The following is a 27,674-nucleotide window of genomic DNA, read 5'->3' as shown; positions in this document are numbered from 1 at the left end:
ACATTATATACACTAGCCTAATACCTTGAATCTATTATCCTAGAGATAAAATATAATTTTTAATGTTTAGGAAAATATATCACATTTATTAAAAAGACTGAATTATGATGAAGCCAGCTTTGCCGTCGGGGATTTGGGTCTTTCCCAGAATTGACGGTTTTTTCCTCCCAGCAAAAAAAAAAATTAATAATATATAATTGAGCATCTTTTAAAAACACACCCAAATGCCATAGCAGAAGACTATAAATACATTAAGAATTAAAGCAAGTAATAATTAACACTGCTGTGTATTATATATGTAAATTGTTGAGAGTCAATCCTAAGAGTTCTCATCACAAGGAAAAATTTTTTCTTTCTTGAATGTCATATTTATATGAGATGATGGATGCTTACTAAATATACTGTGGTAGTTGTTTCATGATGTAAGCTAAATCATTATGCTGTACACTTTAAACTTATACAGCATTGTATGTCAATTACATCTCAATAAAACTGTAAGAAAGAAAAGAATTAAAGCAACTGGAGAATGGATCATTAATTTACTTCCTGCCATCGCCCAAGTTAAAACATCCAGCCTTCCAGTTTGGGACATGATATTCCAAGTTAGTACATGACAGAATGTTGAAAGTAACCTTCAATGAAATATCTCCCCATCTTGCTGGGCTCTTCACTGATTTCAATACCCATAATTATCTGACAGAGTCACCAAACACTTGCTCCCATTTCTAATGACCTATAATTGTAAATTAGGATTTTTTATTTTCATTTTGTAAAAAAATTAAGAATACAAACCAAGTAGATGTGAAATGTGACCAGCAGCTCAAGGTATATTTATCATAGAGCCAGGTGTCCATGTACTCATACTTTGGTGAAGGATAGGAAACTATATTGCCCATTATACTGATATGAAACAATTATTATGAACTTTTAGTTATTATACTTTATGTACTATTTACCTTATTGAAAAGATGCTTATAGAAGGTTATGTATGCACCGATATCCATTAAAAGTTTGTTGATGCTAAGATGAAAAAGACACAGCTTCATTCTGCTTCAACTCTGGATAAACAAAATCACAAGGAATTACACTGAGGTTTGGAATAAAACAGTCCTGGTAATAAAGCAGGTAACTTTGACCTCTGCCTGCAGATCCCTGGGGAACCTCTACAGAGAATGGGAAAGATGGGGGTGGGGCTATAAGAGGTTAGGGTTCAAGGATCCTGGGTTTCTGGCCATTTCCCCTCCTCCATCATAATTTATTAGGATAATTTTAAATTTTGTTCATAAATATCAGTATTTTTTGAAAAAATTGTTATCTAAGGGAAGCTTTTGTAGCATTTATGCTAACTAAAAGTCTTTTTTACTCTCGTGTTTTAATATCTAATGTTATTGCTTATTGCAATTTAAATCATGACAATGCTTCCTACTCTCATTGTCTATTGAAAGTTGGAATTTCATAATCATGCAGTTAAATTCTCCCAATGATAATAATTGTTATGCAACTGTATATTTCTGGGCAGAACATTCTTATTGCATATGTCTTCATTCCAGTAATGCAAGGGTAAACATTTGTTTCCAATAGAGTTGCAAGCTGTTCTTAATGTAAACATCAGTATTCCATCAACCTTACAAATCCACAAGCAATAGCACTTCAGTAAGCATGAGCATTCTTATCTCTATTCCTACAGGGAATACATTTTCTCTCTGGTAATTTTGCATGTATTTTTAGGATTAATCATATGCTTCTCTCACATTGGAGTGAGGAGGGGCATGCTCATTTATCATTAAGCACGCAGTCTGTCTTCTAACATTTAAAAAAAGAGAGGAGAAAAGGGAAAAAAAAAAAAGAAAAAGAAAAAGAAAAGACCCTGCTGTCCAACTTCACTTCTTACAAGAAGTTTTCTAGCATTTTGGACCAACCCATGAGGAACAATTTCATCTCTGTCCATGGTAGCACGTTCCAGGCTGTCCTCTTTTAGGTGACAGAACGAAGAGTAGAGAAGAAAGATATTATTTCTCCTGTCAAGTGACCAATCTAGTCCTTGGTCCTGCCACTACTTTAGTATCTATAGTCCGCGTTAAGGTGTTAATTTCTAGAATAGGATGGGAATCAAAGGGATTGGCCAGGGAAGGTAGCAGCAGGTGTTAGAACAGAGCCACTTGCTTTCCTTTATTTTGTCTCTGTTTTAAACATTTGAGCCCAATGCTCTTGGGCTCTTTTGTGTGTGTGTGTGAGCCCAAGAGCTCAGCAAACCATGTTACTAACACTACCACTCCCTAATAGTAATTAATAATAATAAATATAATTTAATAAGAGCATACCATATGCAAACAGCTGTGCTAATTACTTCCATATATTACTTCATCTAAAACAGTGATAACCCCTATGAAGTAGGTGTTACTTCCTCTAATGTTCTGATAAGGTCATCAAGGATAGAGTTAAATAGCTTGCCTGAGACATACAGCAACTAAGTGTGGAACTGTCATCCCAATATGGGTCTTTGAGATTCAAAAGCTTTAAGAAATGTAATGTGATAGACCAGTTTCCTAAGCCTTTATATTATTTGTTACACACACACACACACAGACACACACAATTTGTGAGTCCTTCAAGAAGAAAAGCTATATAATTTCCTTCAATCAACATTAACTAAATAAGTTATTTTATTAAGCAGTCTAGGGCATGCATATGTTAAGACATGGATCTTTTCCTCAAGCAACTCAGGATCTAGATGTAGAGATTATACAGATGCAAAAGTAATCATAACCCAGCAAAAAGTAGTAAGTATCACAAAAGAAGTGCAGATGAGGCTTGTTTGGTAGAGAATTAACTTGCAGCTAGGGAGATGAGAGAATTTTTATAATATCGACCAGATATAGCCTGATATAGAAATGTAAAAGTGGAGCTACATATTGACAGGCAAACATGGATACCCTACAGAACTGCACAGTTTAGAAGGTTCCCCCAGCCTCCATCATACACAGGGCTGGCAGACGCTGTGTGTCTTTAAGCAAATTATATTCTCTCTTTGTTCTTTGTGCTTACTTATAAATTGAAGGGAAAGGTCCATAGGACCAACACAAGGCCACATTCTATGGCTCTATATTCAGATGCTGAGTGGATTGGTTGCCAAAGGGAGAAGCAATCCAGGGGAGGGAGGAGAGATCTGTAATATATTCTTGAACAACTATTGCAAAGGGAGGGCAAGGTGGACTTTGTAGAGCTGAGAGAATATGGAAGCTCTCCAACAAGCCCAAAGAAAGGCCTGGTTCTGGGAAGAACCTGCCAATAGTCACGAAAGGATAATGTTTGATGTTCATCTTGTCCTCACCCTTTGGGGAACTATATTCTTGCCTTTCCTTTCACTTACATGGTTTACATGGTAAAAGAAGTTACAGGGGGGCTTCCCTGGTGGCGCAGTGGTTGAGAATCTGCCTGCTAATGCAGGAGACACGGGTTCGAGCCCTGGTCTGGGAAGATCCCACATGCCACGGAGCAGCTGGGCCCGTGAGCCACAGCTGCTGAGCCTGCGCGTCTGGAGCCTGTGCCCCGCAACGGGAGGGGCCGCGATAGTGAAAGGCCCGCGCACCGCGATGAAGAGCGGTCCCCGCACCGCGATGAAGAGTGGCCCCCACTTGCCGCAACTAGAGAAAGCCCTCGCACGAACCGAAGACCCAGCACAGCCAAAAATAAATAAATAAATAAATAAATAAAAAGTTTAAAAAAAAAAAAAAAGAAGTTACAGGGTAGCCTTTGAACTCAGGCTACTTCTTGGAGCTGGTTGGTTGGCTGCTTGGACTCAGATGACCTCCACCATTTCGATTTCTAGGGGGGATTGGGATGATACTAAAATTCAAAGAATATAAATGAAGCACCAAGCACAACACTGGTACGTAGTAGGTATCCAATGAATATCTACTGGAAATCAAGTAAGATGTGCTTGAAACAAGAGAAGGGCATTTTCCAAATGATCTATCACCTCTTTTTCTGGTGATAACAATTCAGAGATTTGAGACTTTCTCTCCCATCAGTCACCATTCTTTTCACATATTATTGTCAAAATTTACTCTATAATTTCCAAAGGGAACTATGCCATAAAAATAGACATTGAATCAATGGACAATTAAGCATCCATTAATAAAAATATGCAGACAATGTTCTTAGAAAAGTGCAAATGAAATAACATTAAGTGGAAAAGTCAAATAAAAGTTATTCTATACGCTCTATAATTACTATAATGGTTACACGTGGAAAGATTTAAAATAGGCCAAGGAATAATGTAAATGGTTAAGTAAAAAGAATTAAGATAGAATTCCTTATGAAACTGACAATATTAAATTCTTTTTCTAATGAAAATATTATTGTACTTTTTTTCTCATTGCTAAAAACCCGAACCATGCAGAGAATGTAAAAATCCCTGAGTAATATCACCCCCCAAAGGGGTAACCAATTTTAGCAGACAGCTGGAATGTGTTCAGATTTTTAATGCATATATAAGCATACGTAAACGTATTTCTCCATGAAGGGAACCATATTCTGCATTCTGTTTTATATATTTTTTATTTTTAATATCAGTAGATTTTACGATAGTAAAACAATATAAGCTTATCACGTCTTCAAACAATAAAGGGGAAATAATCAATTTTGACATAAATAATTCTAGAAGTGCAAACGCAAATAACGAGGTGTAGTCTTTTCCTTAATTGGCATCAAGATTCCAATCAGGTGGAGCCCAGAGTTCCTAAAGGCAGCAGCCTAGTAATAAGACTGTGTCCTCCAAGGTCGAGAGAGAGGGCAATAGAGGAATTCTGATGGGGTGGGGAAAGGGGAGTGAGACTTTAGCCCCATCTGTCATTTTGTGTCTGACCTGTCAAGACAAGGCTCCACGGACTTCTCCACAATGAGGAAGGAAGGAGAAGTTGCCTCTTTTGTTAATTAAATAGATGTGGAGCCCAGGGAGTTCATAAGTGAACCGCAAAGAGGTAACTGGTGAAAAGCTGCCACATATGTGCCAGTGGAACCCACAGGTTCAGTTTTGATTTTCTGAGTTTACCCCTACTTTCCAAGGAGACCTGCAATCCGTATGCTCCGGGTCTCGAGTCTGTGTGCCTTCTCTCCCGAGGGATGTTTCTCAGCTAACAAAGGTTATTATTCATTATCCTCACGTCGTTCTCGCTAATAGGACTGAGGTTTTCCTGAGGTCACATGGCAGAGCTGCTCCATCTTTGAGCCAGCAGGCTGGAAAAATGCCTTCTCCTTCTGCCCTGTAACTACGAGAGTAATGAAGTAACTTGAACTTATGCAGCTCAGCATATGACATTTCCTTGGAGAGCAGAATTGCGGGAACAGAGGCCTAGGAAGTTAGTCTTTAGGTAAGACAACCTCACTGAAGCCTCCACGACACACTAGAACTGCTATTTTTAACACAGGCCTCGTGGGTTTAGGGGACCTATGAATGCTCACTAGTGTAAGCATTTGCAATTTTTTTTGAGGCAATAGTCTAATGCATGCATCAGACTCTTACAGTGATTTGTGATGCCCTAAAATGTACAACTCCAGCCCTTTTTTTAATAAATCCTAGACCTGCCATGCCAGACACTGTTGGTGCTCTGGCCACATTCCCTTGGATTCCTTCTACTGTTTCAGCACACTCTTCCCCTCAGTTCCATTGTGCTTTTGCTTCTAAAGAGTCCCACCTGTGACTCTTTTCAGACATACCTTGCTTACTCATGCAGAAAGCTGAATATCTATAGTTTACATCCCCCTGGGATGGCCCTTGGCCAATGCCAGACTGGGGAAGAAGTATGAAAGCCAGCTCCCCTGCCCTCAGTGGGACAATCTGATGTGTGTTACCCTCCAGTGTGCCTATGGAATCAGGCTGGGGTTGGACGTGGCCAGAAATTGCTTTGCGTCTTCAGCTTCCACGTCTGAATTCCCTCGCTACCTTGCTAGGTTCTCCTGGGATCACTGTCTTAATAACTCACTTACACACACTCCCGGCCTCAGGGTCTCCTTCTGGGGAACCCACCCTAAGACAGCTGCATACAGAATGTCAGCAGATGGGGGTCAACAGTCTCTTTGCCCCTGAATCTCTTAAAAATCACAGCCTGGAAGTGAGATAAGGTGTCACCGACAAGTTACAGCCATAGTAAGAGGCAAAGAAAGACTATGGATAATCATAGCAATCACCTAGGGAACTTATTTAAACCAGACCAACCTCCTGAATCAGAATCTTTGAGAACTGCGCCCAAGAATCCTAATATTAACAAATGCTCAAGGGATCTTATGAAGCCAGCCTGGACCTGGTGCAGGTAGAAGCATTTGGGAACCAATGGAAGAGATGATCTCTGTGGTCTGTTCCAGCTCTCAAAATTTGATTTAAGAATTTAGTTCGGTGATTCCTATGTTAGTAATAATACAAATAGTCATATAAATAAAATCTTTATGTCAGAATATGCCAGCCCAGATTTTAAAGGGGGCAGTGGGGCAGGGTATCACTAACAATGTAAAGATTGTTTCTCTAACTCTACCCCTTTCTGCTATTGCAGATGCTCCATCCCCCTCTTTCCTGGTATTTTGGGGGTTCGCTGAGGCATACACTCATAAACATCCCATTTCAGTTGCAGTGTTTTTCTGCTCTGCTTCCCAGGTTCTAGCTCCCATGTGCGCTCCTCTTCCCTGGAATGACGCATGTGTCATCTCTGAAACCCAAGGATTCCTCTAAGAACTATCACGGAGCTACTGTTCCCACTACAGCCTGCTGATGGCAATTATACTACGTTGCGCCAGAAGTGCCACCCTGAGTCAAAGCCACTAAGCCTGCTGTGAGTGCTGCTGAAAAGGACCAGAGACATCACTAAATTCCAAGTAGGTCAAATGGCCTTCCTCTCATCTGCTAATTCAGCTCGATTGCGGCTGATAATTGTGAGGCTGCACCAGAGTTGGGGGAAATGCCATGACCAATCAATGATGTCTGTTACGGGTACAAGAAGGAAAAATGATGGTCTGCCATGGATTTACCATCCAGTCCAAATCGCCTCTTTTATTTTTTTTTATTTTTATTTTTTTTTAATTATTAGCACCTTTAATTATTATTTATTTATTTATTTGGCTGTGTTGGGCCTTCGTTTCTGTGCGAGGGCTTTCTCTAGCTGCGGCAAGCGGGGGCCACTCTTCATCGCGGTGCGCGGGCCTCTCACTATCGTGGCCTCTCTTGTTGCGGAGCACAGGCTCCAGATGCGCAGGCTCAGTAGTTGTGGCTCACGGGCCTAGTTGCTCCGCGGCATGTGGGATCTTCCCAGACCAGGGCTCGAACCCGTGTCCCCTGCATTGGCAGGGAGATTCTCAACCACTGCGCCACCAGGGAAGCCCCCCTCTTTTATTTTTGACTGTTTGTTTTGTTTTACAGATGAGAACCCCAAAACCCAGAGAAAGACTTACCCAAATTTCTACAAGTACGACAGAGACTCTGATTCTCCCAGGCAGAATTTTGGTTGGAGGCAGCTGGCCAGTGTCCAGAACTTGAGGCTTGTGGTATCCTTCTCTCTGTGTGTGTGTGTGTGTGTGTGTGTGTGTGTGTGTGTGTGTCCCTTTAGGAACCCAGGCAATAATCCACATTACAATGCAATGCCTCAGTGCATAGTCTGTGTGGACTTTCCAGATATTTATCTATCCTTTCAAAGTTAAAAAAAAATCTCTATAAGGATTTATCCAGCAGCATAATCCCAGAACAACTACTTACTGCATTTACTAACAGTTGCTATTTCCCCTTTGATAAGGGGGCAGCTATAAAATAACACTTCCTTTGCAGAAAGTCTGTGCTGCTAGACAGATTAGGTAACTCAGGGGATTTGCAGCAGACGGTGGAGCCTTTAACCCCTGGGTCACTCTTTCATCTCTCACACGGATTAGGCCTGACAGCTGTTCAGGAGCCTCTTTGGAAGGGAATGCCCAGCTGCTTGTCTTCAGACAATCAGCCCCAAGTAATGGAACTTTTTTGAAAGTCTTAAAATACATTTTGTCATTTCTTTTACTCCATTTGTCTGTCGTTCCACAAATCAACAGAGATCTACAATGTCTGGATGAAGTTCAGTGGGCACAGAGCAAGGAGGCCCTGACCGCTAAAGCAGGTACTCATGTCTGGCCCCAAAGCTCTGTCCACGGGCCACATGCAAAAAAGTTCACCACATATAATCCTGGGTCCATAGTAGGTGTTAGAAAAGCATCACTTCTTGAATTGAAGAAGAGGTTCCAAGAGAGCGCCTTCTTCCCCACTTCCCTGAGTGATGCCCAGTGCAGTTAGCTGCTCTACAACTTGTGGGTTCAAGTTGTTCAATGTCTTGATTGAGTTTGACTCACTCAGAAATATGACAAAGAATTCACTTCAGAAAATATCAGTTTACATGGTGATTACTGTGATTGTTGACTTTATCATAGGAATGGAGACTTGAGTGGAAAAGAATATATCATACATGGGATTTTTTTTAATATTATGGACCTAGAGCAATAATTCACATCTTTTTATATTAAAGGACACTTCATATTCAGAAACCCCTCCACCCAGAGCTGTGGTCATGCTTTAGTATTCATGGAATAGCAAGATCTTTATATACTTACAGATCTCTGGAATCCGTGTCATAACCCTCAGTCTCCCTGGTTCTCCATCCACCTCCTCCAGACTTCTCACAGATCAGGAGGCTCTGAGCGGGAGGATTTGCACATGCGTGCATTTCTACAGGTTACAGTCTCCATTCAATAGCTGGTGGAGTCTCTGTTCCTACAAATATGCTTTATTTTCATAAATGTACAACAATCCTAAGAGTAGGGTGTAGAAAAAAAGCAAATCAGTGACAATTTTGCAACCCATAACTGTTCATTTATATTTATGTACAACCCAAATCTTTCCACAGGAGACTTAAGACAGCTCAGATAATCCCCGTGAAATACTTGCTCTCTGATATTGCTGCCGTTGTTATTAGTATTATTCCTTCTACTTTTATAAGTATCATTAATAAATTGTTGGGGATAATCATAGACTCTTAGACTCTTCTTTATTGAAGGAAGTATTTTGGAGAATTGTGGTATAATCGAGCAATCATTGGATTAATAGTAGAAGATCCATTCAGATTATTAGGCTGAGTATTTGGCCACGTGACTTAACCCCTCTAAGCCTCAATTCTGTCAACTATAAATTGAAAAATGTAATTCCTGTTGCTACCTCACAGTATAGTGGCAGAGCTCAAATATATTAATGTACATGAATGAACCTGCAAGCTATTCAAGTTTTTTTGTGTTACTTATAATACATCTTTCAGATTATAAAAATAATGGTAGTTTATTATGGAAAATCTCAAAGCTGTAATAATGTATGAAGTAAATTAATGCAACTCATAGTCTCACAATTCAGAAACATCGCCTGTTAAAATTCTGACATGTAAACGTTCACATTATTTTTTCTCTGCATACATGTTTGTGTGTTTTAAAAATTGAAGTCATATTATAAACATGGTTTTATGATGTACTTTTTTCGCTTAAGATATTTTGGGTGTTATGGACTGAAATACGTTCCCTCAAAATTCAGATGTTGAAGCCCTAACCCACAAGGTGACTATGCTTAGAGAAGGACCCTTTAAAGAGGTGACTAAGGTTAAATGAGGTCATAAGGGTGGAGCTCTAATCCATGCATGATGGTGTCTTTTATAAAAAGAGGAAGAGACACCAGGGATGCACACACTGAGAAAAGGCCACATGAGGACCCAGGGGGAAGGCAGTTATATGCAAGCCAAGGCCAGAACTGTGAGAAATAAATATCTGTTGTTTTAGCCACTCAGTCTGTGGCATTCTGTATGGCAGCCCTAGCAAACTAATACACTGGGCATTTCCCGGTAAATATTCTTAAAGAATTTGATTTTTAATGGCTACAGATTCATTATTTTGATAACATTGTGTAATAACTTTTCTATTTTGTAATATTTAAATTTGATAACAATTTTTTTGTGATCATAAAGAAATCTTCTGATATCTTTGTACTTTGGCAAATCATTTTTTAGATGCAAAATAGCCTCCAAAATGCTGTAGTATAAATTAATGGGAATAAACTATGGGAATTCTTTGTACTATTTTTACAACTTTTCTGAGTTAAAAGTTATTTTTAAATAAAAGTTAAGAAAAGAGAGAGGGGGAGACAGAAAGAGAGAGGGAGAGCACATAACAAGGCTAGAATAGCTCTAAATATTTATACGAGTATTATTCTGCAGCCAATATTATTTAGGTACAAGACAAGACAAGCTTTCTTGGAGATCAATATTCTGATTGCAAATCCATCAATCAAACAGTGACCGTAACATAAATGCTTTCCGTTAGCAGGAATTTGACAATTTGGTACAGAAGTAGGGGTGGGGGAGGGGAGAAGGATGTTCTACAAGAAAAATCTCTCTAAACAGTATCGCTCCTGCACAGAGAAGAGCAAATATAGGAGTGGAGGTAGGGTTCCTGTCTTTGGTGATCTCTTCTTTGATTTTATAAGCAATGACATGGGCACCTGTCTCCCTATGTCCCCCATATTATGAAAAGATTTACCCTGTCTCTATAATCAGGGTGGTGTTTCCTGAGGTTTTCTGGAGTTGTGAAAATTCAATTAAAGTCAAATATTTACTAAGCACCTAACATATGCAAAGTTTTGTTGGAAGTTACGGAAATTAATAAGGATGAGTTCCTACCCTCTAGGTGGACAAACTAGTGAGACAGAATAACAGAAAGGAAAACAAAGAGCTATCATAAAAACTGAAGGAAATAAGCCCACTGGTGGCTGGGAAAGGACAGAATAAACATTAAAGAGATCAGAGCATCAATTTTTCAGCATCACTAATTTTTAGAGAAGTGCAAATCGAAACAACATTCACACTGGTTAGGATGGCTGTCACCAAAAGTCTACAAAAAACAAATGTTGGAGAGGGTGTGGAGAAAAGGGAACCCTCGTACACTGTGGGTAGGAATGTAGATTGGTGCAGCCACTATGGAAAACAGTATGGAGATTCCTCAGAAAACTAAAAATAGACCTACCATATGATCCAGCAATCCCACTCTTGGGTATATATCCAGAAAAATATGAAAACACTATTTCAAAAAGATACATGCACCCCAATGTTCATAATAGCATTATTTACAATAGCCAAGACATTGAAGCAACCAAAGTGCCCATAAACAGATGATTGGATTAAGAAGACGTTGTATATATATACAATGGAATATTACTCAACCACAAAAAGAATGAAATTCTGCCATTTGCAGCAACATGGATGGACTTAGAGAATATTATGCTTAGTGAAATAGGTCAGACACAGAAAGACAAATACTGTATATCACTTACATGTGCAGTCTATAAAATAATACAAATGAATGTGTATGTGAAACAGAAACAGACTCACAGATATAGAAAACAAACGTGTGGTTACCAAAGGGGAGAGGGAAGGGGAGGAGGGACAAATTAGGAGTATGGGATTAACAGCTACAAACTGCTATGTGTAAAATAGATAAGCAACAGTGATATATTGTATAGCATAGGGAACTGTAGCCATTATCTTGTAATAACCTATAATGGAATATAATCTGAAAAAATACTGAATCACTCTACTGTACACCTAAAACTAATAAAATATTTTAAATAAATTATAATTCAGTTTTTAAATTTTTAAAAAAGACATCAGAGCATCATTAATGGAGGAGGTGTCATTGAAGGATACATAGGGTATTTTGCTAAGCTGAGTCAGAGGAAAATTTGCTAAAAATACGTAACATCTGAAAAGGAATGTCCAGGGTCAGATGAGATAGGGTGCATGGGGTGCATTGTGGGAGATGAACCCTGGTGTGGGAATCATATGGATTTGGGATTACTAGGAAGCCACCAAAAGTTTTTTATTTAGTTTGTATTTAAAGATTGCTGAAAAAACTGTAAGGGATAAAAAGAGTAGAAGAAAATATATCTTGCCTTGTTCAAGTGTGATAGAGGAGAAGGATTTGGTCCCTACTTCACTCCACCAAAACCCAGTTCAGGAGGATACTGTTGTACTGGGCAGAGCCAGAAAGTGAGAGTTATGTGCCCATCACATATTATAAGGCTGTGATATGAGATGATTAGACAAAAGAATCCACACGTTTCTGCTGAATGCTTGGCAGCTATGATTAATGTTTGTCAAGGCATGGAATAATAGTTCACTCTTCAATTGTGTTAACGTATAATGCATCTTCACTTGTTAGGTTTAATTCCTGTATCTGCCAAACACTCTGTGACTTTCTGAAAGTTACATACCCTCTCTGAACCTCGATTTTTTTTTTCTCTGTCTAATATGGGTAATGGTACCTACCTCATAAAGATCTTGTAAGCATTAAACGAGTTAATGCATGTGAAAGTGTTTAACTGTAAAGCTAATACTATTGTTGTTGTAATAATTCTTCCTTTCTTTGTTCTTTTAGTGGAAACAACAGAAAGAATATTCTGTACTGTTTTACCAGAAGGTGGCAGTATGTTGTTTGCTAGGTATATCTTAACCCTAGGGGGGTATGTTTTTAGACACTTCTTCAGGCGACCGTGAAAAACTCCTGGGGAGGTATATGAGTTTGAGTCTTCCTTTTTGTCTTATTTTGGTTTGTTTTAGACTTATAGTCTAAATATATAATATATAGAATATATATAGAACTAATATATAGAAAAATTACAAGAAGCAAATTCTTCTTAGATGCTCAATTAAGGAGAAAGCATTTGTTCCCTGGACCCACCCCTGCAGGGTATGTGACATTCCAGGCCTCACATTTGTTTGTGGCTTTTTTGAATGCCATCGTCACTGCCTGGTATTGGAAGCATGGACTTGTACTTTGGTTTTATGGATCTGATTAACACTTTTATCTGATTGCCTTGTTTCCTAACTGCTAATCCACATCAACATACGCAAACATGCGTCAACTGAACACTTTCTGGCTGCAGAAGTGATCTGCAGAACCTTTCGAAAGTGATCGTATCCTTCAAGATCTTACAGTCAGTCTTGTTGGGAAGACCAAGTATAAAAGGTCTCGAAAACAGTTACAAAATAGCATAGCAACATGAACAAAGGAAGGTGCTACCTGCTGAATATTAGAGGCCTTGCAAATGCAGAAATGGTCAGAGTGAGAAAGGTGATGACGCTTCTGGAAGAAACGTGGTCTACATATAATTTCAAATCAAAATTTCTTTGTGATGGTTCACAACCTATCCCACCCCACACATACCCCAAACAAACCCAACACACCCTGCACACCACCATTCCCCAAAATGCTCTATTTATGTACGTGATGTATATTCCTAGAATAATGTTTTCTTTTGATGTTGTTAAAATATATTATTTCTCATAATAATATAAGGCAATTGTATGGATATATTGAAAAACTAAGGCTTCAGAGAACAGAGAACATCTGTCCAAATATCTCTGTAGTATGTCTAATAAAACAAAATAGCTTTGTGACAAGTAGTTTTGTTGATAATGTAGAGATTTAATATATGTCAAACCTAGGAACAGCTTTAACCATCTTTTTAAAAAATTGCTTTCCAATTCTCAACTTGGATAACCAGTGTTCCCTAGCCTTAGATCTGCTTTCCATCCTGACAACAATGATAGTACAATATTGCTGGTGCTGTAAAGAAATCCAAATTGACTATGAAGTATAACTTGATTGATGCTTTTTTTATTAATCAAACGTTGGAACAGTGAAAGATTTTTTTAATTGTAGGAATTATTTACCATGTGGCATGCAGCACATAGTCTTGTGCCTATGAGTCTAAAGTTGACAGTACATTAGATTTGTTTTCATCAGGGAAAGACAAAGACCTCATTCATAGTTCAATCTAGGAAATGTCCAAGTGTATAAAATTTTTCCTGCAGTACATGAAATGTGTCATTACCAGTGCCACTATTTTCATTTCCAAATTTGTTTAAAAATGTATCTGCTTTTTGCCTAAGATCCAGTTTAAGTGGCCTGATATTGCAAAATAAGGAGCAAAGATTTATTTAGCCAGACATTTCTCTTGATTGTGAGATTAAACAAATAAGTAAACCATATTGGAAGAGCTAGTTCTAGACCACCTGAGACATTTGCTAATGCACAAATTGACTTGTAAAAGTAATTTCTTTTTCCTGAATCTCATTTTATCCATCTGTACATAAAGGAGATGGCATAGACTATCTCTGAGGTCCCTGCCAGCTCTGACCTTCTGTAATTCTGGGAGAAGTCAAGTTCTGGTACTTGACCTGGTTTCGGTATAGGGTCCCTGCAAGGAGCAGTGAGAGCCTCTTCCATGCAATCCTTTCTGCTGTATGTATTTATATCAGCACCTGAATTAAGCTAGTTGACTGTTCATTGCTCGATAATGGGACCAAATATGAAGACTCCTTCCCCCTCCAGTTAGGAAGCACCATTCAGGCAGTGAAAACTCCATTTCCAAGCTGCCCAGATTCCCCAACAAATGTGTAAAATAAGAATGCTTGGGCTTCCCTGGTGGCGCAGTGGTTGAGAATCCGCCTGCCAATGCAGGGGACACGGGTTCGAGCCCTGGTCTGGGAAGATCCCACATGCCGCGGAGCAGCTGGGCCCGTGAGCCACACTTACTGAGCCTGCGCGTCTGGAGCCTGTGCTCCGCAACAAGAGAGGCCGCGATAGTGAGAGGCCCGTGCACCGCGATGAAGAGTGGCCCCCGCTCGCCGCAACTAGAGAAAGCCCTCGCACAGAAACGAAGACCCAACACAGCCAGAAATAAATAAATAAAATAAAATAAAATAAAAAAGTAATGAGTATTAAAAAAAAAAAAAAAAAGAATGCTGCCTCTGATGACGGATGTCACCAAGCTAGGGCAACTATCACCCATGGGTCAGCAAAAAAAATATTTGCCCTAGAGTGATAGAGCTTCAATTTGAGACCTAGCTCTGGTCCTAGCTTGGTGTTAGTTCTTGAACCTGAGCTTCGGTTTACACATATTTAAAATTTAAGAATAACACCTAACCGCACTGGCTCCAGTGTTCCTCACTTAGGTGGCATAAGAGATGTGATTTTTTTTATAAAGATGATTTATTCTGGTATAAAGATGATGATAAAGGTGATATTTATAAAATTCAACATTAATTGAGAATCCACAATGAGAAAGTGATATGGTTTTCAGGGACACTTCAGGTTGTTTGGGTGGAACAGGAGTGTGGCAGGCATGCAAAAAAGTAACATAAAAAAGGTTACAACTGATAAGTCTATAGAAGGAGTACAAAATGGCATAAGCAGAGACAACATGCATGTAATTCACTGTGTTAACAGAGAAAAGAAGTTAAAGCATAAGAAAATCTCAACAGACAAGAACCTAGTTCAGAGGAAAAAATGATGATAAAATTCCACAGCTATTCCTGATTAAAATCCATCGGAAAATGCTTCAAAAAACTTCCAAAAAACTTCCCAAGCTAAAGAAAGACCATATGCCAGGAACCAAAGATAAATGTTATAATAACATTAGAAACATTCCCAGTTAAATACAAAACAACTTACAGATGCACACCAGAGTCCACTCTTATTCAGCACCGTGCTAGAGATCTTACCCAATGGCATAAGACAAAAAAAAGAGGCAAGCCAATGTATTAACTATGGAGAAGGAAAGTGAAAAAAAAATGTAATTATTTGCAGATAATATGATCAGCTACCCAGAAAATTCATGAGAATCTATGTTTTAAATTATGAAGGTTAAGAGTTCAGTGTCAGTTTATTTATCTCTTGTAAAAATAAAATACAGTGTGTGTGTGAAAAAAATAAAAATTAAAATTAAAAAATAAGAGTTCAGCAATGCGGCTATAATTAATATCAATAGCTTTCCTAAACATCAGCAAAACCAATTACAAAATATAAAATAAAAGTTGCAATTACAACAGCAACCAAAACTATAAATTTGCTAGAAATGCGAGGACTACATGATGTGTTAAAATGCATAAATAAAGACCTGAATAAATGGAGAGAAAATCAGTGTTTGTGGGAGGGAAGACTCATTGTCAATAAGCAGTTACAGGTGACAGTTAAAAGAACGAGGCAGTTAGCTCCATGCATGCTGACATGTAAAGATCTTCAAGACATTTTAAATGAAAAAAATGAAGTTGCAAAGTAATATTAAAGGAGAGTATCCATGTTAAAAAAAAAAACATGTATTTTTATGTACACAAATACAAGTAAATGCTTAGCAAAAACTGATGTGGTTACCTCAGGGAAAGAGGCATAGGAAGGGATTCAGCTTTTTCTATTCCTAGAATTTTTTTTTAGCAATGTATATTTCTGTGTCACTTGCGAGAGGTATTAATACCAATGAGGAAAATAAGGGAAAAATGAGGGAGAGGAATTTCGTAGAGCAGCTCTTTGAAAGATGAGGAGGAAGTTTTCAACAGGTGGAGACAAGTGGCAAAGCATTCCAGAACGGAGGAAGAGCCACGAGGAAAGGTGTGGGAGCACACACACAAAAGAGCCAGAAGTTTTGCCAATTCCCAATTCATACTGCGCACATTTACAGTTTACAAAGCACATTTCACCCAGCGCCTCTTGTGAGTGGCAGTCTAATGTAGAAAAACATCAGTTCTGCTATATTCAGTGTCCTATGATAAACCATAATGAAAAAGAATATGAAAAAGAATATATATATGTATAAAGGAGTCACTTTGCTGCACAGCAGAAATTAACACAACGTTGTAAATCAACTATACTTCAATGAAATTTAAAAAAATAAGAAAAACATCAGTTCTGGATTTGGACCCCAACTTTGCCACTAGCTAGCTGTATGACCATGGGCAAGTTACCCAACCCCACTGAGTTTAAGTTTTCTCATCTTTAAAGTTGGGCTAATAAACGTACCTGACTTATAGTGACATCCTAACTAGAAAGCCAAAACAGAGAGGAAAACTTGAAGCATAGCTATGTCTTTTAGGGCATTCTACCTCTTTTAGGGCATTCTAACCTTTTCTAGTCTTCTCTGAAATTTTGGATAATTTCTTCATCCATATGAAAACATCATATTTTCCAATTTTCTATTGTGGAAATCATTATTGTTTTTAATATGAATAATATCTTTATTGGCCTCTTTCCTTTAGATGCCATGTGATGAAATGGCAATGGACTAGCTGTGTTTTAGAATCTGCACTAGACAAACATACACTGCATTGAGCAGGGCTGTTCCTCTAATGAAGAGGAAACTGGTCACAGAAAATACTATACAGAAGATTCCACAGCATTTCTTTTCTCTCTGACTGTTATAGATCGAGACCTTTCTCTCCTCCATGAAAGAAATGGTGAAAAGGATAAATGAGAATTTGTAAGGCAAGTCAGCTTCCAAAGAAAAAAAAAATCATTCCCAGATATGAAGGTAGACCTCCCCCAGCACAGCTGCAGGTGAGACAGAAGTCAGTCACCATGTTTAATATTTTAACAAGGACACAAGCATAAATAACATTATGACAAAATGTGATTCCATAAACCAGAGAGGCTGTACCTGTGAGTTTTTGCATGATTAGGCTTTGGGACAATGATGAAGAAAGGAGATAGAAATGCAGTCACAATTTGATTTTTATCATCTCAGAATTACAGGAAAGAAATGGGGAGCCAGTAGAGCATAAGAATTAGTGTTCAATCTCCCAAAGGAATTCTTTATGTTTGGAAAAAACCATACAGATTGTATACAATTAAGAAAGTACCTTCCATGAATTATGCATGTTGTAACTGAATCTTCCAAAAGCCAAATGGGAGATTCACTGATCTATAAGAACACAGGTTAAGTTCTGAGTCAGCATCAGCTTACTTTTCCCATTGCTGTTCTTATATATTCTGCAACATCCACTCCTACGTTCAGGAAAAACTTCAGTGTTCTCTACAGCTCCTTTTTAACTTTAAAATCTCCTCAAGGGCCTATCTAGCCATTATATAGATAAGTTGATTAATTTTCAAAGATGTTAGTTAAGAATATTAAATGAGGAGCTGAACGAGTTTACTTTTCTGCTCAAAATCCCCCAAATACATACATCAGGTTGTTCTCTTTGACACTAAACCTTATTGTTAAAAATTTCATATCAAGCTCTTATGAAAAAAATAGCATATTATGCACTATAGTAACAAAAGATCTGTATCTAATACTCTTAGTCAGTCCTTTCACACTTGTCCTGAAACTTTTTCTCTTTATTCCACTGCCTCTGCTTTCACAAGCCCGGGAGGTTCTCCAATAGCCTCGAGTTGCTCAGAGGGTACCAGGTTCCAGGAGAGGCTGGAGAACTCTTTCAGCCTGTGTCTCATTAGCATCCCTGACTCCTGGCTTCATCCTGTCACAAGGCCCTCTGTGAGAATGCCAGGGCCAAAGCATGAAAGTCCCCCAGAGGCAACGGTTACATTATACATTACACTTAGTGACAAGCTAGTCATGCCATCATCATCAAAAGCATTTTTGAGAGGCTTTTGCCAGAGGCAGTATGTGATACAGAGTGCTTGCTATATTGACCTGTATTTCAATGGCTGGCTTGGGAAACTTTTCTGGAGCAGTAGAGTCCTTAAAGGAGTTGTAGAGTTAGTAGATTATCACAGGTCTGGGTATCACCAAGTTGACTGGTGTGATCAATTCTGAGTCCAGCCATAACGTGGAGTGGCTGATGTTCAATCTGTCCAAATCTAGAACTAATATGATAGAGGTCAGGTTTGATCTTGTTGGAATCAGAGAAAAGTTCTACATAGACTCAGCCGTGCACAGTAACACTGGGTCCAGCTTGTCATTTACAGATGCCTCTTCTTGCTCACGATGGGGATAACTGAGAGTGTACGAGTGGCTTCGTGGAGTCTCCCGTCACTCCTGAAGACAGAAGCAAACAAACTCACAGCATGCACTCTACCAATAATAAGAAAGGAATACCGGGCTTGGAGAGAAAAAACATGAGCTTGAGTTTAGGTTTCATACTGACCTGCATATATCATGGGCAAAACTATTAACCACAATTAATTTCAATTGCTTCAACTGTAAGATGAGAATAATGATAACTACCTACTTCGCAAGGTTATCGGAAAGCTCAAGCTAGGTAATCATTGTGAAAATGCTTCTCATCAGATACAAAAAATTATACACACATATTTGGAATTATTTGTGTTATATTAACATCTTTATTACTGGTGCTGATCAGCACACTTAATGTGTCTAAGAACCACCTGGAAAGCTTGTTAAAAAGCAGATTCTAATTCAGCAGGTCTGAAATGGGACCCAAGAGTCTGTATTTCTTTTTTTTTTATATATATTTATTTAATTTTTTGGGGGGGGTTCTTCGTTGCTCCATGCGGGCTTTCTCCAGTTGCGGCGAGCGGGGGCTACTCTTTGTTGCTGTGTGTGGGCTTCTCATTTCGGTGGCTTCTCTTGTTGTGGATCACGGGCTCTAGGCATGCGGGCTTCAGGAGTTGTGGTTGTGGCTTGTGGGCTCTAGAGCGCAGGCTCAGCAGTTGTGGCACACGGGCTTAGTTGCTCCGCAGCATGTGGGATCTTCCCGGAGCAGGAATCGAACCCATGTACCCTGCATTGGCAGGCGGATTCTTAACCACTGCACCACCAGGGAAGTCCTGTATTTCTAATAAGCTCCCGGGTGATGCCAATACTGCTGGTCTGGGGACCATACTTGACATTGCAAGGACTCAGGACAACTTAGGACCCTTAAAAATGATGCAAGTCTAAAAAGCTTCCACATACGACTCTAGGAATAAGGATCTGAACATCTTAGGTTATTTATTCTGTTTTGAACATAAAGGCAGTGTTTACTTGCACAGATTGCGTGTGCTGAAGGTGCAGGAGTCTGACACATAACCTCAGTTGTGGACTGTTGGCTTCTATTACCACAACCATTAATGCAATAAACAGAATATTGATTAACAACTTCTATACATTTTTTTCCCGTTAGAGATTTTGCTTGGCCTAAATACTCAGCTACCCTTTAGAGAAAATTCAATTTGGCAACTCGCTCTTGGCAGTCCCAAGAAATTATTTCCAGTAGAGAAGAGCTATGACTGGATGGCCTGAGATGGACCTTTCCATTACACGCGTCCACCAGGCCCAGCAGCCTCTCAGCAGCTGTGCTCACTGTGAAATTCATCTTTGTCACAAATAGCAAATCACATGCTATGGAATATCACAATCTCATTAGGGGATGTCATCTCACAGCACAAATACATTATTTTCACCAAATTTACAGACAGTGCGACCCATGTCACCGCCAGCCTGTGATGCATGGGCTTTCTCTGGACGTATCTGGATGCATGATTTACACATGGCAGGACCCTGATGGATGTGGACTGCAACCAGCCTCAGAAGTGCTCTGGAGAAGGTTCCTCCTTCACGGTCTCTTAAAAACAAAACCTAGTGGTTGGAAAATGTTGTGGCACTGACGTTAAAGGAAAGAAATAGGGAGCACCTCAAAAGTCGTGCTGTAACACTTTCCTTTGCTTCTCATGTATTAGAATTTAGACCTCACAACAAGCGGACTTGGTGGAATTCACATGAGACCCCACTGGATGGGCCAGCAAAGAAACATCTGGTACTAAATTCCATTCTCTAGGAAAACTGTTATTTAACAAGGCATCGTGTCTTACACGAGAAGAAGCCTGTGCTATAGCATTTTGGAATTTCTAAAGTGAGCAAGGAATCTTACCAAAGAAAAGACTTAAAAAATTACGTGTAATCTTTTACTTGTGGCTACTTTATCTATTTGGAAAGAGAGGACCAAATCTCGAAGATATATGGAACAGTGTAAATCTCATGATGGAGAATTTCAGTAATAAATGCATCTAACACCCCTTGTATTTTCTATTCAGAGCTTTAATCTCTTCCCCACGTTATAGTTGGCTGAACTCTGCTTGAATACCTGGGGTACTGGGCAGATCATCATCTCCAAAAATTTTTCTTTTTATTTCTGAAATACTTGGACTGTTAGAAAGTTCTTACACATTGTGAGTCTGTGTTTCCAATTCCCACCCGCCGGTCCTGGTACCAAGTCTGGGTGGCTCACAGAATAGGTTTACCTCATCATCTTCCCAGCCCTCACCTCTCAAGAGTCTGCCTTCCACCAATGAGAGCTCTAACAACTAATATCTCTAATGCTGTTGGTTCCTATGAAAAATTAATTTTATGAAGGAGTAGCATCATGTTCATATTGAATTTTAAATTTTTTTCCAAGTCAGTTGCATGTGCTTATCAGAAAGAGAGACAGAGACAGTGACAGAGACCGCGACAGAGAGAGCAAAACAGAATACCAAGCAAAAAGGATTTACCATCCTAAATAAAGCTAGTGATTGTCTGCCGTTTGCCCCAGTGAGTGCACACCCCGGGATAATTTGAGAATCAATTTTCTCTGTTGGCTCAGTTCCCAGGTATCTCCTGCAGCAGAGGCAGCTTACCACAGTGAGCATGCTTTAATTATTTAAGATGACTTGTTTTGGTATAACATGGCAGCTAAACATGAGCCAACTACTTCATCTGGCAAACTACTAATATTTGGCAGGCAAATAATAATTTTAAACTAAGTGTAATAGTTTTCTATTGCTGCTATAACAAATTACCATAAGCGTAATGACTTAACACAAATCTATTATTTTATAGTTCTAGAGGGTCAGGAGTCTGAATATGGGTCTTATGAGCTAAAATCCATGTGTCAGCAGGACTTCGTTCATTCTGGAGGCTGTAGGGGGGGAATCATTCCTTGCTTTTTCCAGCTTCTAGCGGCCGTCTGCACTGCTTGGCTCACGGCCTCCTTTCAACAATGGTATCATTTCAGCCTCCACCTCCATGGTCACATCTCCTTCTCTGACTCTGCCTGTCCAGCCTCCCTCTTTTAAGGACTTTTGTGCTCACATTGGGCCTGACTGGAACATTCTAGACTCATCTCCTCATCTCAAAGTCCTTAACTTAATCACATCTGCAAAGTCCCTTCCATGTAAAATAACATATTCACAGGTTTTGAGGATTAGGATGTAGGCTTCTTTTGGGAGGCGAGGGACATTATTCAGCCTGCTACACTAAGTTAAAGCAGAGGCAATTCTGCACTTTGTAATATGTGTGCATTTCCTGACCTATAAAGATGGTGGGGTGAGGAAATCACAGGTGCCCCAGATTCTGATCTTAACATCTCTCCTCCCACTGCCTAACTGTGTGCATGGGGGTAACTCACTTTCAGAGCCAGGAGTAGAGTAAGATGAGGTACCTAGGGAGCACAATGTTACGTGGGATTCACACTCAGGTGCCAACCTGTACTTGCACAACCCTGAGAATGAGGGTCTCCTTCAAGCTCTAGGTGTCTTGCTTCACTCATTATAGGCCCTGCAACCCTTTATCTACCTATGGGGCCTACAACCCTTTATCTATCTATGCCTTGGTTTCCTCACCTGTAAAACTGGAGTATAAAGTTAACAGTCATTACTCTTTTCTATCTCGCTTTCTTTGTTTTGCTTTGTCTCTTAAGAAACAATTGAACTAGTGGACATGAAAGCATTTTGTCAACAGTAAAATGCTATGCATATACTTGTGACAGCTAAGGTTTTTTGAAAGCACCACGGTAGAATAAGTGATACTTCTTACTTTTCACCCAATTAATGTAAAAGTTAACTCATGCAAACAAAAAGAATTAACATATATGTTTACAAAGATAAATCAGGAATGTCCAAAAGGAACTACATCAATTTAGAACAATGGTTCTTCAACCTTGGCTGCACACTGGAATCACCCAGGGAGCTTTACAAAGTGCTGATGCCTGGGTCTCATCCCCAGAGACTCCCATTTAACGTGTGTGGGGTGCAGCCCAGGCACTAGGATTTTTAAAGCTCCGCAGCTGACTCTAATGGGCAGCCAAGGCTGAGAGGCTCTGGTTAATGACTTCTTTAGAAGCCTCAGAAATGTGTTTTGAATTGATTTAAATTTTATGGAGAATAGAGAACATACTTTTTCTGTTTGCAGAATGTATTCCATAGAATCAACGTGACAGGCAAAATTCACAAAATCATATTCTGATTCATACACAAAATTTTTCTGTTAATATATAGGAGGCATCTAAACATCAAAATGTGAGTAAATGCTTATTTTTAACAAGAAAAAGTATTGTGGATAAGTTAAAAAACAAACAAACAAACCCAGCCTTCCACAGTGTCTCCTTTAGAGATTAAATCCTCTCTAATAATCAGTTCCTGATCTTGGCCCAGGCAGTAGTTCTAGATTTTGGTGGCACTTTAGAACCAACTAAGGAGGTTTTAAAACCTTAATGCCCTAGCTGCTCATTGGATCAGTTAAGTTAGAATCTCTGAGAGTGAGACCCAGGCATCAGATTTCTTCAAAAAATTTCTCCACGTGACTCCCATATGCCAACAAAGCGAGAACTCCTAACCTAATTCACTTAAAATCAGAATCAGTATGACTAGCATTCATTGAGAACAGGCCATTTATTATCAGGAACTGCACAGAGCTTGCTCCCTACCCTCAAGAGGCATCCAGTCTACTGAAGGAGAAAAACATGGCAACACACGGTCATTAAAGGTAAGAACAGATGCAGTGAGAGCATTGAGGAAGGCAAGTATTCCATTGCTTCTTTGACAAGACAGGGGAAAGAGGAATCAAACAGACCACTATGAGGTTCAGCACCGGATTTTGTGAAGGTGAAATCTGAACTGGGGCCAAGGTGAAAAGGTCATTTCTAGAAGATGATGCGGCCTGTGCAGAGGATCAGAAACCCTAAGGAAAGGAATTGACCATATCATATAGGATTCCTAATTTTCTCAGAGTTAGCACAGAATTATCTAAATAATGCCTTCTTCTTGAATAGAGAGCATTTTAGCACTCATCAAATTATTTAAACACAATTCTTGAAATACTTCTCAGCAATAAAAAGGACGCAACTACTGATAAACACACAGAAGGATAGATCTCAAGGGAATTATGTCAAGTGGAAAAAGTCAGTCTCAAAACACTCTATACCATATGATACCATTTATATAACATGCTTGAAATGACAGAATTATAGAAATAGAGAACAGATTAGCAGTTTCCAGAGGTTAAAGATGGGCAGGAGGAGGAGGTGGGGTGGAGAGGAGAAAGGGATGTGAATATAAAGGGGTAGAAAGATGGAGATCATTGTGGTGATGGATTAGTTCTGAATCTTGATTGCAGAAGTTATATATCAATCTCAAATGTGATAAAATGGCATAGAACTACACACTCACACGGTACCAATGTCGATGTTCTGGTTCTGATATCGTGCTCTAGTTATAAGATGGAATCATGGAGGAAACTGATGAAGGATGCACTGAACCTCTTCACACTATCTTTGCAACTTCTGGTGAATCTATAATTATTTCAAAATAAAAAGTTTTTTTTAAATGAACTAAGAAACCAAAATAGATTGTTGCAAAAGAAACCCCATAATTCTAATGTTACTATGATTCAGAAAGCAGTGTAGGGCCTTGAAAAGAGAAACAAAACATGTCTTGGTTTTCCTTTTATTCCTTTATTTCTCTGTCCCTCCTCTTTGTTTTCCTTTTTCTCTTCCTTCTGTTCTAATACTTTGTTTTCTTTTTTCCTCCTGTCCTAATCTCTTTCCCAAAATTACATCTTGAAAACTACATTCTAAGATTATTCCAAACAATAGAAAGAAGAGAAACAATAACAAAGGGCCTAAATGATAGAGAAAAGTTAGTGATGTTCCAATAAGTCTCAGTTGTTACTGGGCTACAAGCCCATCCTGAAAATTTAGTTTATAGTTTACACAGCAGGACACTCATATGCTGCTTTATTAATATGCTAACTTTGGGCTAAAATAAGAACCAAATAACATCTCAATTACAATCACTTTAGCTTCTTTAATCTAATGGTGACCTATTAACAGCAAAGAACAAACTTTGGGGATGAGAATGAAAAATGCAGCTTAAATTGTAGAGTTTAGAATATTTATATATTTATAAAGGTAATTATAGATTGATATTTAAAACTATGTTTTGCTTAAAATTTGTTCATATAACAAAAATAAAATGGTTTGTTATGGCAAGAATTCCTATACTAACCCCACTAATATATCGAATAAAGATAGGCACCTCTGTTGCGGGTAAGTGCTCTTGAGAAACTACCTATAAAGCAAAGCACATTTTTCTTTTGATTTCCATGTTAACAACAAAATATGTTTTTCTAGCAGTTCTTGCCAGTGGGAAGTGGGGTGATTAGAAGTTCCCCCGAGGATTGGAAGCGGGCTCAGGCCTCAGTCTGAACCCAAGCTCCAAGGTAAGGAGGCCCTGCTATTGACCTTAGACAGATGGTGAAACTCAGAAGTCTCGACACCTTCTCCGTGAGATACCAGTGCTATCAATAAATCATTCCTTGATCTTTAAATGTCATAGTTTATAGTTCTAAGTAAATAAGAAACATACACCTAAAATAATTCAAAGGGATAAGTGGGTTTTGTTCAAATAACAGAAAGGAAACAGAGCTTTTCCTTTTACAGAGGAAATCACATACTCCAGAAAGCCTAAAAATATGTTTTAACTGAAATGCATCTGAATATTCCTTAAGGAAAAAGAAGTAGCTAATTATACTAAGAAATTTAATGAGATTATCACATACCTTAATGGTTCTGGAGTCACTGTAGACTTTTTTTTTAATTGTTAGAGAAATCCGTAACTTTGCTGACTTAAAGAAAATGGATAATGGCCCACTAGATTATTGGAAACCATTTTATTAAGTTCTTCCAACTCAAAGCGATCAAATGAAGTCAAGTCATGACTAATCTAGAAAAACAAGTTGTGAATTTAAAGAGGTACTGAGCCTTCCTGAAAGTGAAATATAAAGCAGATGTGCCAAGAGCTACGTTCAAAAAATGAAACCGTGGACCAAGTTTCCAATGCTAGGATGCATGGGCAGCCCTTCGTGCCTGAGTCTCTTGCTGACAGCAGTTTAATGTGATGTGATGGAGAGCCAACCTCAGAAGACCCAGAGGATCAATTCTATCACTGGAGATCTTCTGTAACCTGGCGGGGACTTTCCTTCCAGCCTTTTTCTTGTTATCTCCTGCCCAGCTCTCCTCACTCAATTACCCTGGGTTCTCTCTGGTCCAGATCTCACACAGCGCCCCCTGTTTTCTGTGCCTTTCCCATAGCAGGTAATACCTCTGCTGGAAAGGCTTCCTCACTCCCTCAGCATCCATTTGTTGAGTATCTGCTATGTGCCCAAAGCAGAGAAAAAGATAGATCGGGTCCTTGCCTTGGTAGAGTTTAACTGTAAGTGGGGTACACAGGTAATAAACAAGTAAACAAAAAAACAAGATAATTTTGGATTCTGATAAGAGCTGTGAAGGAAATCAACAGAGCAATGTGATAGAGAGTAGCTGGTGCAGAGAGGCAGGGTTTCAGGGAAGGCGTCTCTGAAAAGATGACACTAAACCGAGAATTGAAGAATTAAAAGGAGCTTGCAGTGCAAAGAACAGAAATAGAGCTTCCAGGCAGGAGGAGAGAAAATGTGATGGCTCTGTGGTGGGAGTGGAATTGGTAAATTTTGGCAATTGAATTGAAACAAAATGGCCAAAATATAATAAGTGATTCCGAGTGAGGTCGAAGAAGTGGGATTGCATAGGGTCATGTGGGATCTACAAGGCCGTGAGAAGGAGGTTATGTTTTATTTTTAGTAAGATGAAAAGTGATTAAAGAATTTTAAACATAGGAATCATATGATCAAATTTATATTTTAAAAATATTACTCTGGCTGCAATATAGAGAAAACATTTGAATTGGGGGGGAAAAAATAAAAGCAGGAAGATCTGTTAGGAAATTAGTGCCATAGACCAGGTAAGAGAGAATGTTGCCTTGCACCAAGGTGGTGATGGTGAAGATTGAAGAAAGTGAATGGATTCTAATAATAGTTTGAAGGCAGAACCAACAACACTTACAGAGTGTTTGGTCATGAAAGACAGGAGAAAATAAGCAATGCAGGATGCCTTTCGGTTTAGAGACTTAAAAACTGAGATGATGGTGGCATCATCTAATGAAGTGGGGAAGACGAGAAAGGGTTGGGGAGGAAAATGGAATCATATTTTGGGCATTGAAATACCTGTGGAACACCCACGTGTAAATGTCAAGGAGCAGTTTTGTTTTTTGTTTTTTTTTTTATATATATATATTTTTAAATTTATTTATTTTATTTATGGCTGTGTTGGGTCTTCGTTTCTGTGCGAGGGCTTTCTCTAGTTGTGGCAAGCGGGGGCCACTCTTCATCGCGGTGCGCGGGCCTCTCACTATCGCGGCCTCTCTTGTTGCGGAGCACAGGCTCCAGACGCGCAGGCTCAGTAATTGTGGCTCACGGGCCCAGCTGCTCCGCGGCATGTGGGATCCTCCCAGACCAGGGCTCGAACCCGTGTCCCCTGCATTGGCAGGCAGACTCTCAACCACTGCGCCACCAGGGAAGCCCCCAAGGAGCAGTTCTGATGACTATGAATCATAAAGCAGAGAGGGAGTTCCAATCACCACTGGTGAAATCCCACCCATTCTGTTTTCTATCTACATTTAAATATTTGTACACTTGGAGCAAAAATTCCACTTCTGGGTGTCTCTCCTCCAGGAAATACTTACATACATGTATAAAGAGGCATGTACTAAGATAT

Source organism: Balaenoptera acutorostrata, chromosome 4 (genome assembly GCF_949987535.1).
Source record: "Balaenoptera acutorostrata chromosome 4, mBalAcu1.1, whole genome shotgun sequence".
Taxonomy (NCBI): Eukaryota; Metazoa; Chordata; class Mammalia; order Artiodactyla; family Balaenopteridae; genus Balaenoptera; species Balaenoptera acutorostrata.
The sequence above is the reverse complement of the archived record's forward strand: the minus strand, read 5'-3'. Positions refer to the sequence as shown.